At 39.9% G+C, this 13,261-nt stretch overlaps 1 protein-coding gene across 3 annotated transcripts in view; it reads left to right on the top strand.

Annotated features, from left to right (window-relative positions):
• Positions 1–13,261, top strand: part of MAMLD1 (mastermind like domain containing 1) — a 176,434-nt gene that overhangs the window by 47,137 nt on the left and 116,036 nt on the right. Inside the window, exon 2 of one of the 3 annotated variants that reach the window (XM_068204980.1) lies at positions 2,393–2,466. The exons of 1 other annotated variant lie outside the window; for it this stretch is intronic. The gene's annotated coding sequence lies outside the window, so the exon portion shown is untranslated. Of the gene's footprint in view, positions 1–2,389; positions 2,467–13,261 lie in introns of all 3 variants that reach the window. One more of the 3 variants, XM_068204981.1, reaches the window with a different exon arrangement.

Below are 13,261 nucleotides of genomic sequence, written 5' to 3'. Positions count from 1 at the left end.
AATTTTCTTTTGCAAGGTCTTGGATAGAGAAAGTAAAATAATTCATTTTGTTGCCTCAGCCTGTGGATGGAGTTGTTCTGGAGACAGATACTCTCCAACAGACAGGCATTAGTACTTGGTTAAATTCCTGAGCAAAGCCATTGCCCTGCTGCTGCCTTCTTTTTTCCAGGTCTAACTTTGCTTGTTGCCTTCTCTCTTTATGTCATGCCTCAAATTTAGCATCCCAGGCTTTTAAGGGGCAAGACTGTGTGAGATACAGAAATCCAACTTAGGCACTGATTGTACCTGCAAAGCTGGACCAGGTGGGGAAGTTTAAAGTGACAGTCCCAGGAGCCAGCATATTGAAAGGGGCACTAGAGGGTGAGACAGGAGCAGATTTCCCAGGGAAGGACAGCTCTCTGGCTTCTGAGTGCATAGGTGTCACCTGGGATTCTGAAATTTCTCTTGAAGGTTGGTACGCAAAGGAAGCTAACGCTTCTCTAGAAACAGAGTGAGGAAGAAATAATATTTTTTTTCTGCTTATTGGACATCTTCTAGGAAATGGAAAGCTAAATGTCTCTCTGCTAAATCTGGCATACGGAATTAAATTTAGGTCTTGGAAGGGCTCTGCCCACCAGATATTTTGAGTGCTGTGGGCTCTCTTAGCCTCTTCCAGTGTCACTGCTACAATTTGTGTTTTATGCAGTGAAATACCAGTGGTTGAATTACTTGATGAGATGTCCCAACTTTGTCACTTGCCATGTGAGTGATACAACCATTGTTTTATAGGATATTCCTGTCATAGCCTTTTCTGAATGTTTTGGAAGAGCCTGACACTCTTAAGAGATGAAAGAGAATTGTGTTGAGGTCCCCATCCAAGAGAGTAACAGTAGGGTTTAAAACGTGGATCACCCAGGCCACAGGCACGTACCCCAGCTCCTACAACGTGGGGTTTAGTACATGTTTAAAAGTATTGACTAAACTGGTCCCTGCTGGTTAGCAAATAGTCTGTGGTGCTGAGTAACCTGGTCTAGATTCTTGCCATTAACGTGCCACGGGGGGCTTAACATACTATGGACATAATGGCTCTTCCTTTAAAAGCACCAAACTCCTCTTGCACTCAGTGTCATTTTGGGGTATGCAAGGAATGCACGAGCAGGCTGCTGAGAGCAGCAGCCAGTCATTTGAGCAGTCTGAACTTTTTGCTTGGCTGCCCTATTTAAAATGGGTACCAGTGGAGCAATAGATTGGCATCTGATGTTAGTTAGGAAAAAAACCTACACACTTAAGTGAAACAGTAGCAAAGTGATTTTTTTTGTAAATCTCTGGAATTAATAATTACAGCTATTTGAGAAGAAAAACAGTATCATTCATACTGAAATATATTCTATTCCTTCCCACAGGGGAAGCCTGTGTAGGTGTGGAGCTGCAGTCTGGGAAATTAAAAAATGCAAATTAAAAAATGCAAATGTAAAAGAGAGGCATTGCATGCTGCAGTGCTCTAAGGGTTTTCTTGAATAGCAGCAAATTAAAGAAATGCTATGTAATCAAAGTTTATATCAAGCCTATGAAAGAAAAGCAGCATTATCTCTAAATATAGTGATAGTGCTCTGCTCCTGATCCTTTATATTGTGTACATATTACCAGTAAATTACAAAGCTACTGTATTATGGGTTTCAACAAGTCCTTGAAGAAAATGCACATTACCCTTTCATATGCCACTTTATTCTGTTGTATTAAAACATGATGATTAGGAAGGAAAAGGTAGTTGGGTGACTTATTTTTTTCAACTCAGTTCATTCAGGTTTCTCCACTCCATTTCCCTTTGCTGTCAGTACCAACAAGGGCTTTCCAACTTGAGCTTTTTGCTCAGTGGTAATACAGGTCAATCAGATAAGCTGCACTGATTGTATAGAAGTTTAGGTAGTAGGTTGTTCTGTCTTCCACATCCCCTCTCAATTTGTCCATATATAACACTGTCCACCTGCTTTTCTCAGTTTCACATCAACTTCATTTGTGGTCTGTTTGCAACATTTCCCACAAAAGGCCGACACAGCCCATCTAGGGAATAAATGCACATGCAAATATTATCTGTTCAGTGTTTCAAGATAAGCACAGTGCAGTGAGAAGGAAGGTAAGCAACATGGCCACTTAGGAACTTCCCAGCACAGGGGTACAGAATGGCAATATCCAAATGGATTAACAGCACAGAGAGTGGGCAGTGTGGCTGAGGAAAAGGAGAGAGAATCAGGCAAATGATGCATCCTAGCAACATTCAGGTAACCTGTGGTCTCCAAGGCAATATCTAACTAGTTTTGAGAGGGATGAGATCATTGCCAACTAAAATGAAAAATAAGCTGTAATGGAAACTCATATTTATTTGATTGGTAATTACAATCACTTTCTCCAGCAGAACTCAGGATATGTTGGGCATGACTAAGAAAAGAGGCCCAGCCATAAACCACATAGCTGAGAGTTTCACCAAAGGTAAGAAAACTCTTTTTAGGTTCTGCTTCCTCTGTTTGAAAGAACTTGTATTGCTTTGTGCTGTGATGATTGCACAAGTTTCATTATTTTTTTGTGATTCTTGGTCAGAAAACTCGCTGGAGCCAGAGATTTGCCCGTGACAATCTCTGGGCTCCTGCAGAGATTATGGAGAGTGGAAAGAGGGTGGAAAATAAAGGGTGGAAAGGATTATGGAGGGTGGAAAGTAAAATAGAAATGGAAGAGTCTTCTTTCCTCAAATGTTACAGGGGAAGTTTGCAACCACAGCAAGGTGCAAAGCCTGGAAATTGTGGAAAGTAGAGCAGATTTGTCTAAAAGTAACACTGGCTTTACACAAATGCTTATGACCAAAGAATTCAGATTCTTTTGGCTGAAAATGTGCCTGCAGTCTGAGCTGTACACAGAATGCAGCTCTGGATTTGGCAGATTGAGCAAACGAAGACTTCAGCAGAATCTCTAGGTACTTGAAGAAACTAGGCCAAGAACAGCAAGGTAGATAGCTGCTGAATAAAATATTTTTTAGATCCTGATTTTAATTAAAATAAAGCATAACTACTCCATTGTGGCACCACTACAGTTTACAATTCTGTCTTCATTTATTTAATGAATCAAAGCAGATAAATCAGTGCTTGCAAAGTCTCCTAGATTAAGAGACAAAACTCAGATAACCTTCACCAAATACATTAGTAAAGCCAGAATTAGCAAAATACTCCAAATACCTCTATAGATTAAAAATACTGAAGGGATTTGAAAACTGCTCTTAACAATAGTTGCAAAAAGCATTATTTTTAAATTTAATACTGTAATATAGGATATGCTGCTTACTGTTCATGCTCATTAGAGGGTATTTGAGTAAGATGTCATGCAATGGCAAATAGGTGGCATTTTCAGAGCTGTTTATGACCATGTGATGTGGTGAGGTGAGCAAAGATTCCTCCAGGGCATCTTCTTGAGGTACTTCTTATATTTCAATGACTTTCCCTTTCTCTTGGTCTGTCAAAGAGGGAATTAAAACAGAACTGCATTGGCAGTGCAAAACACTCACTGGTAGACTGTGAAAGTCACTTATGATGTGACCTTTACTAGCTCAGGAGATGAACTTCTCCAATCCCAACCGATTACTGCAAAGGATAGTCATCATCACTGTTTCTTTACTCGCTTACTGGATCTTGACAGACTTTTGTAACTAGTCTAGCTCTGCTCCCAAAGGGGCAGTTCATTACAAAAGTACTTAAGTGTTTCCATGATTAGCGTTCCACATACTTCATGGCACCACATATGAAACACAGGTCTACCTCTCCTTTGACATTTTAGTCCTAAATTGAGATGGCCACTCAAATTTTACATTCTCTGCAGTGTGCATTTAGCAGCCCTGAACCTTTTCCAAATAGTCTGGCTTTAGCTGCTTAGAAGAATCCATTACTCTCAAATTCAAATACCGTCATAAAAGCTGCTGTAACAGCAGGGGTCCTCAAAAGGTCTTTGCCCAATTCACCTAACATTATCAAAATGCTTGTAACTGGACATTTATGTTACATCCCTTATTTTAGTCTATTTTTAATGTAATTAGCATTGAGAAAAGATGGTGAATTTCTCAAGGTCTTAAAAGAATCTAATATATCTTTACTATTGAGTCTTCTATTCTTTACACTCATCCCTTATTCATGACAGCTAGAGTCAAGTTCTGCTACCAGTAGTTACTGGTTTTATGGGTGTCAGTATTAGCTGTTCTGGAGCCTCTAAAATGGCTAAAGAAGTTACTGAAGTCATTATCATTTCCATGGCAAAACAAGCCAAGTTGTCAGGCTCGTCCTTTTCAAACCAACTAAATCATACCTTCCTGCCCTGACATCACTGGAATTACCCATCTGTTTCCTGTATTTTAGTGCCTTGTTGATTTGAGAAGTGTCTCACTCATGTTTCTAACTAAAAGTGATGTGCTGAAGCACATCTGCAGGCATTGAAGCAAGCTTGCAGCACCTATTCAGTGAATGGATTGAAGGACTTTTCCCTCTAAAGCTATTAATCTTGTACCTTCCAAGCAGAGAAATCAATAACATTTTGGAAAGTCAAATTGTTCATAACGGAACTGTGGGTGGTGTCAGTGCAGAAAAAGCTCATAGTTAGTGGAAAATACAGAGGAATATATGTATTTATTTGATATTGGGTGGTGTGAATCAGAAATGTAGAAAATACCTCTAGCAAGAAACAAACAAGGAAATTTTTGTAAAAGCCTTGTTGGCCAAAGAAGGGGGAAAACATCTAAAACCAGAAGAAGCAGGGCTGTAAGAAGTAATAATCAAATGCACATAGTAACTAGAGCTGGACTACAGTGCATAACCTTTTCCTTCAAATGTGGATTGAAATCTTTCCAAATATCAATTAATCCCTAATCTACCATGCATTTCCTAGTTGCTTCCTGTGCATTATTAATGGACTGGTCACCCTGAGATGAAGGTAGGAAGTAAAAGCAATTAAATTCCTCTCCCACCCCTGCAGATACAATTGACCTAGAGGATTCAGCTACATGTAAAAATTAAAAAGTTCCAAAAAAGAATAAGCATGGCCTTCTTGCCTGAGCCAGACCGTGTAGTCTAAAAAGATGCATGCAAGAGCAACAGCAAGCTCCCTTTATATAAAATATCAAATTCTATGATTCAGGGCTGATCAAGGCAAAAAAGCAGGTGCCCAGTCTCTGCTGGTTTTTCGTGGTGATGTCCTGTAGCTGGATGAAAACTTTAAACCAGAATTCCAGACACTGATTCTTTTCTCAGTGTAGAAAATAAAAGCCCATCTGTCTCCTGGGAAGTATTGATTCCATTTGAATTCAAAGAAACAATTTTAACTTCATGCTTTTGTGGAGGGTGATGGCCACGGAGTTCAGGAAGGCTTCTGACTGTGTAATACAGTTAACTCTGGCCTGAGAGGGATACAGTCATCCTAGCCTGCAATTCCCAAACGGATCAGTCAGCAGCAGTAACAAGGAGAGCTCTGTGGCTGCTGTTTGCACTCTAACGTTAAAGGTTTGTGTTTGTTTCCACAGTGTTGGAACGCTGAGGTGAAAGTCTATCCTTTTTGCTGTGTTCAGCATCACTGGAGATAACATACTAGGCTAAAATAGGTGTATTTCTAAATCACCCCAATTATCCTTGTGTTTAGGAAAAAGGTCTCCTAGCTCAGCCAAGATTATGTTACCAAATTCGGGGTGCATGAAGAACTGCCTAGTAAGGGAAGAAGGAGGAAAACATAGCCAGTGCCAACACAGGGAAGAAAGGGTCATGTGGTTGTATTAATGCACGGGTCACTCTGAATGTCTGTGAGATCTTTGGCTGTACCCTCCCTGTGTGTCACTCAGGTATTCCTCACTGTTTGTTCCCTCTCTGGAGACAGCCAGCAGGTGCTGCCATTAAGATATGTGGTGAGTGAACCAAATCTGGCTCTCCTTGCCGTGCAATCCTGATGCAGCCAGGAGAGCCCAGCAACAGAAACCAGGGTGGGCTCGTGCTGAAAGGGTGACTTGGGCTGGTAGAGGAGCCCAGCTGAGGATGACTGGGATGAGAAACAGGAGGTGTTAGTTTTGCACTGTGATGAAGAGTGGCTTTGGAAACAAGGGGGGCAGAAAGGTGGGCTGTTGGCTGAGACTGAAGTGCCCATAAAACAACAGGCAGGATGCAAATTGGTATTGTCATAAAATTCTCTAACAAAATGAAATCAAGTATTAAAAACTCTGCTTACATGCCAGCAAGAACTGAGTAAAGCCACAGAACACAAGCGTGATTCTGTGCCTTTTAATGAGACTATTGTACCCATTCTTCATAACAACATAAATTAAGGAGTGACCATCTACTTCGATTTTGAATTTCCATGTTTGTCAAACTGAGTTTCTAAAGTTGTTTTTTTTTTGCTCTTTTTCTTTTAAAAAGACAGAATATATGGAGATCACAGTATATTCTAATCACTTGTCAAAATCCCTTTTTTTAAAATCAAAGCCATTGAATGTTCAAGAATCCTTGTTATGCATATAAATTACTGTGTTTTACTCTTCTATGATTTAAAACTGATTTTATTAATATTAGCAAAAATGCCATCACAGACAGACTAAACTCTTGTGCCTTAACTCAAATCCCAGCTAATTATGGCTCAGCTGTAAAGTTAAAAACCCTTGAAAAACAAGGGTTATAAGAGAAGTATTGACACAGTCTTAACTATAGCCATGTGAATGGAGCCACTGTAATATTGTTTGGAAATAGTGTTCTAAAAGGGAATCTTTTATGAAAAGAGATGCCAGCTGTTCACTTTGGAAACATTTATTTCATTGGCTCGTGATAAAATTGGCTGTGAAAGATATTCTGAAACACAGAAACTTCTTAATTTCATTATGACCTGAAGTCACTGAGAAAGACATGATGCCTGAGAGCAGTGAAAAAGGATTGCCACTGTTGGTTTTTCTTATATTGCTTTTCAACAAATATACACATTTTTTTAGAATAATTCAGGCTGGACAGGCCCTCAGAAGGTCATCAAATAACTCCTGCTAAGAGCAGAAGAAAATAACAATATATTATTTTTATTTCATTTTTTGCAACAAATATTTTCTTTTTATTAAAAAGAAATCCACTTGCTTTGCTTTGAGGGAGCAGAAGTCTACAGGCATGGCTAGGACCCTCTGCCAACCCCATCCATGCTCCACAGTCCAGGATTGCATAGGAGTAGGTAGATAGGTGGCTCTAACCACAAGAACCCAAAACCCAAAGAGATAAGTAAGAAAGAAAAAATTAAAGAAATAGAGAGGAATGTGTCCTGTTGACTGGCTGATGATCTGCCACGTGGGTTGCGAGTCAGAAAGGTTGCTGGGTCTGGGAGCGAGATCCAGCATCTGGGAGTTGGCAGGGGAGATGCCACAGCTGAAAATGCTGCTCCACTGATACCTTTCTGCAGAGAACCTAACAGGAACCTGTCTACCCTCATAATAAGACCTGGCATGAGTCTCCTGTACATCACGTGGAGCTTGTTCACCTCACAGGAGAGGTATGGAGTGGTGTATCTCTGTATGTGCCCAGGTACACCTGGCTAGGAAGTCCTGAAACTATATCCTACATATCCTGTCTTATCTATCTCATATTCTAGCATATTGCAAAAACTCATGGTGCAAAAACTCTTGGAAATGCAGAGGAGGAAAGAATTTCTGTTTCCTTGAGTTATTTTTCTGTAATGTCCATGCAGTGCTAAGACCCAGATCTGTGTGTGTTCGTTCCTTATTGCTACATCTCTTTGTCCTTGAAGAGTGCTGATGAACTTCTTGTACTGGCCAGTGTCTGCTGCTATTATTGACTGCAGTCTTCATCCTCTGCCATGTCATTGAACTTCCATCACCATTGGCTTCATTAGCAATTATTGTTTTGGTGAAAAAAATCCTATACCACATATTATGGGATGACCTGAGGCCATTATGGAACTGAACGTTCCCATAAGGATAATCTAGCCACAATATATCAAAGTGCTGAGAAAATATCCTTTGTCTCAGGTCATGTAACCAATGTGGCTGTTAAATGTTTTAAAAGCAGTTATATAACTGGCATTTAAAATGTTTTATTGAAAACTCTAATGCTACTGTAACTAAAATGACCTTTAGTGGAGTAACACACATCACATCTTAAAATGGGATTTGATTAAAAATATCAAATGTTGTAATGTGCTCATGGCTCTACATGTACCATCCTGTCATACCAACCACAGAGGCAGATGTACTTGCTTTGGTTCTTCAGTATTTTCAGCATAAATTTATAACCTAGTTACTTTACAAGGAATGATTATTATAAGGTTTTAAACATTCCTTGCAATGTCTGACATATGAGCACTTTATTATTGGTATTTTTTTATGAACAGGTGGTATGTTTTAAGGCAGATGTTCCCAAACAGAGAGCATTTGATCTAGGGAGAGTTAGCTGATCAGAGGCTTCTCACTGGCTTCTCTTCTCTTTCCGTGCTATGATTAGATCTTTCTGAGAAACAAAAAATGCATCCATTAATCTGTACTGTCATAGAAGAAACCACAAAACTGCAAAAAGGAGAAAGATGATTTTACATGGTAATGCAAAGCAAGACAGCCATGATTTTTTTTTTCTTCTCTTAAAAGATTGCCCTTACTAAAAGCAATTTCAAAAGCCCTATAGAGAAATGTACACTTGAAAAAATATTAAATGTCGTGTTACAAGTCATATACTGCTGATGTCTGGACTTTTGAACACAAAACCATCTGAATAGTAAGAGTGGAAATGTTTTTGAACTCAAGGTAACAAAGCTAGAAGTAGAACAGATACACAAGTGGGGGGGAAAAAAAACCCAAACAAAACAGATTCCCTGAATGACAACTGAAATGAGAAATACTTTTTAAAAATGGAGAAATGCTCTTGCTGAGACTATCTAGCCCACTGAGAAACACAATTCTTTTTTCACTTTCAAGTACTCTGAAGAGGGCTAGGTGGAAAAAAAACTTACTCCAACAGATGAGAGCAAAAGATCATTTTATCTTTCTATTTACTTTCCTGTCTAGTAGCTTTTTCCCTACAACCTCACAAGCACCACTCATTCCAAACAGATTATCCTCACTATTTTACAGGTAAGAAGTTGAGTCATAAAGGAGTAAAGCAGTATCTGAGATCACCAAGAAGGCCTGTGAGAGCTAGAAGACAGGAGCTGAATAGAGTCTGTAACATGTGCTTTCATCACATAAATATTCTTGCCACCCCGAATTTCACTCCCAGTGCCTATGCAAATATCTCACTCACATTAAACTGAGATGTGCAGAATGGGCAAGACTTGTTGTATATGGGAGCAGGATTCAGGAACCCATAGGATGAATTTGTTACCATAGTGTTCATAAGCAAATTGAACAAATATGTGGCCAAAACAGACACACAGCTTTGAAAAATACACACAGAAATACTGGGGGAAAGTTTATCAGAAGTGGTAAAGAAATAAGGGACAGCAATGAAATTTAAAGTTAATAAAATGGACTTGGTAACTTCCCCATATCGGTTCATGCTTTCAGAAAGTCACCTCTAACCCCATGAATTTAAAAGGTACAGCCACAAGCTTTTAAATACCTTGGTGCAATTCTAATAACTGAACAGTAAAAGCAGTAATTTGGCAACAGCTGTGGCAAATAAGGGAGGGTCCTGCAGGGACATGAAGCTTTTGAGGCTTCCTGGGTGCTGCTGGGAAAGAGGTGAGAGGAAAGGCTGAATAAGAAGCAGCACTGAGGGGCTGGAAGCAATCCAGAGCACTGGAGGAGCTTGGAACTACAATGAGGAGAGATGGGAGCATGAGATGAGTAAGAAATCCCAGCTAAACAAGTGTTGTACTGACAGAGCTTGAGAAATGGTATTTCAGGTATAAAATTTGTTTCTTTGTGGCTGGTATTTTTGACTGTGAAAACTGTAGAGGTTGGCTGGGTGAGACAGAATTGGTGCTGTTGTTGTCACAGATGCAGTACAAAGAATGGGGTTGATTTCTGGAGCCATGGGAGGGAGGTGCCTTAGGAGAGTATTTTTGAGTTAAAGAAAGTCAAGAATCCTGTTAAATGTGTTTAAACAAAAGCACAGAGATGGCTCTGATGTTGTTAGCAATTGCACAAAACCCCTGAAAGTTGAAACCAGCCAAGTGCTGGAAAGAGGGAAGTTTGAGGGCGTTGAAAATAACTCCAGTTGTGAGGATCATACTGAATAGTCAGATCAGCATTTGTGCTCAGTCAGCCCAGGACTTGTCTGCCAGACAGTTTGATTTTTGCAGAGGGAGAACAATGGAATCGTGCATGCAAAAAATGCCACTTTGTGGAGAGGAATGTTTCTTGACCAAAAGGAAAAAGGGAATATAGGCTAAACTGATTATTAAAACTTTAAAATGTGATCAAGAAAAAATAGGAAGAAACAGAGAAATGGAACAAGCATAAACAATAATAAATAACTCCAAAGGCACTGGATAAAGTAGGCATAATGGTGGTGGCAGCTCCTGTGTGCTGTGGGCCACGATGGAGATATCAGTGAGCTTGTAGTGTGTTACTTATTTTGGTACTTTTGCAATAATAATTTAGTAGAAACAACAAAAATGTTCTAAGAAATGTCACGATGGAGCTGGGAAATCAGTAGGTTTTTTATGGAATTTCTTCTAAAAGGGAAACGTGAAATAACCCTGAGAACAGTAAATCCCAGTAAATGTTTATACACTAAACTTCACTCGGATGAGCAGCTCAGTCCCCCTCTGTTACAGGGCCCTGGAGCAGAGCTGGCAATTAATCTCCAATTGCTTGGGTGGGAGCAGTTCACAGCTCAAGGGGCTCTGTGGATTATAAATCTGGCAAGCAAAATGGGAACTTGGAGAACTGGTAATGCGGGAAGTGCCAATAGTTAAAGCTATAATCACCAGAACTGCAGGGCAGATAGTCGACACCTATATGGCAATTTTCAGTTCGATAACTAAAGCTAACGGAGTTGCCTAACAACACCACTGAGCTGCGATTACAACTGGCAGCATTATGTAACTGTGACAACCAGACAAAGTGAAAAAAAAAAAAAAAACAAAAACAGGGAGAAATGCATATATATTCCCAGTCCTAGTTACTGAGGGAGTCTGGGGGATGGCCCCATATTTGAAAGCTGCAGAAAGAACATACTACAACACATTTTGGATATTCCTCATCAATACTCTGGGGATCTATAGACACACACAAAGAAAAGAATTAGACAAAGGCAGTTTTTTTTATCCTTACCATGAAAGTGTCACCAGAACCATATTTTTTCCACTGATCGAATAATGCAATCCAAGTATTCCTAAAGAACCTGGAGGCATGTCTAGCCTCAGCTCTAGCCACCAGTATGGAATTTTGCACTGCAATGTTCTCATGTTCAAATTTACCATAGCAACCTCCACATCACATTTAATACACAGAGACATCCCTCCTCTTTCCTGTTTAAAGAGCCCTTGTTAAGTGGTTTTGCTGTATTTTAGATGCCAAGATGTCGGTAAGATTGATGGAAGGGTGCACAATCAAACTTGCAAGGAGAGCCTAGCATCTAGCTCATTATGTAAGAGAATTAGCAAGGCAGTTCTTTTGACATGACAGTCCATTATGGCGGCTGTCAATCATACCTTAACATATGCTTTTTTTGTCCTCTTTGGTGATTTTTTTTTTTTAAGTTGTTTCATTCCTGTTCCTCAATAAGGCAGCATGTAGATGCTTTGTGTGCGTGCACAGTAGCTGTTGCAGATCTAGATGGGCAGTGCTTTCTCCACATAATTGCTGGGTAACATATAATTATGCACGCATGTGTAATCCTGACTCGTGTGGCTCTTTGTCCCAGTTATATGTGCACAGAGGCTTCAGTCTGCTATGGCTTCTCATCCACCTCAGAGCTTTGGTCCACTCATATGAGATAGTGATGCTTAGGGATTTTGGTGTAGAAAGTCTAGGTTTGCTTCCTGAGGAAAATGCACCTAGAAGAGTAGTTATACTTACTCATTCCCTCTTCAGGAGCGAAGAGAAAATCTTGCACTAAGACTTGTCTTAAAATGGTATCAGACATTGATACCATAATAATACATACCACTTTTCATAAAAGGACTTCCATGTCATGAATTTAGCCTGGAAGGTGATTCAGTGTTACAGTAGCTGGCAAGTGAAGAAGTAGATACATGGGGAATCTCAAGTTTGACTCCAGTTCAGTGCCCTTCTCAAGTCTTCTAGAAGAGAGCCATCGCCTATTAGAAAAGAACAGGGATGGAAAGGTAGCAACTGCTTAAAAGGCTCTTTACTTCTCTGAAAGAACATCTAAGGGGGGGGGGGGGGGGCACCAGAAGGACAGATTGCCTCTGAAAAATAATGAAGTACATCTGTACAATCTCATCTTGACTGGTATGCTCATTTGAGAGGGCTGGTTACTGGCAGTAATGCATGCTAGGAGCCCTGGGAAGTTGACACATATCAAACAATAGTGCATTTGCAAACACAGAATATATATTACAATAGAATCATCTTTTCATGATATTTTTAAGAAAAAAATCCTATATGTTAGAAGGCAGCTCTTGTGAACTCTAGGTTCATCTGCTTTGATTCACACATGTATATCAAGCAGTACAGTTGAGACTAGGAGAATGCTTTACTGGTTTGGCTCACTCATGGGAGGGAACAGAGGTAAGTTGGAAAAAGAAGCTTCATTACTGCACATCCACCTTTCTGCCACTTGTTCTTTCTGAATATCCCTTTCTTTTCTGTAAAGTCCATGTTCTTGTCTTCTGGACAAAGGACAAAGGTAACTGCTAACACAAACACAGATAACACATCTGTCCTAGCAAAGATGAACTTCCAGAAGGGGATGAGTTCACTGGGAAACCAATATTCAACCCAGTAAAAATGCCTTATCTTGGTTACAACTTTTATTGGCGTGAGTAGGAAGGTGGGATTGCATTTTAAAAACCTAGTAGGAATACAAGGTTTTGGGAAGGTTTCTTCCTGAAGTCAATGTTTTCAGACAAGTCCTCTAAAATATCCTCTAGTTTCCTTTCTCTTACTTTTTCTGGAAAGAAGCTGTGTGCTTTTATGCTGTTAGCTACAATCCTAAGTAGCACTGGGGCATCCATATAAATGCAGATACATTACCCCCTCTGCCCCAAGGATCACACAGAGTAAGGCTTGTGTCCTGCAAATTGCTGACAGAGGCAAATACTCTTGCTTGCATACATTGGTAATGATTTCAAGGGGGTCCTCCAGAGCCTGGGCTCT

Source organism: Anomalospiza imberbis, chromosome 14 (genome assembly GCF_031753505.1).
Source record: "Anomalospiza imberbis isolate Cuckoo-Finch-1a 21T00152 chromosome 14, ASM3175350v1, whole genome shotgun sequence".
NCBI lineage: Eukaryota > Metazoa > Chordata > Aves > Passeriformes > Viduidae > Anomalospiza > Anomalospiza imberbis.
Note: the sequence above shows the minus strand (reverse complement) of the source record. Positions and strands in the feature narration are given on the sequence as shown.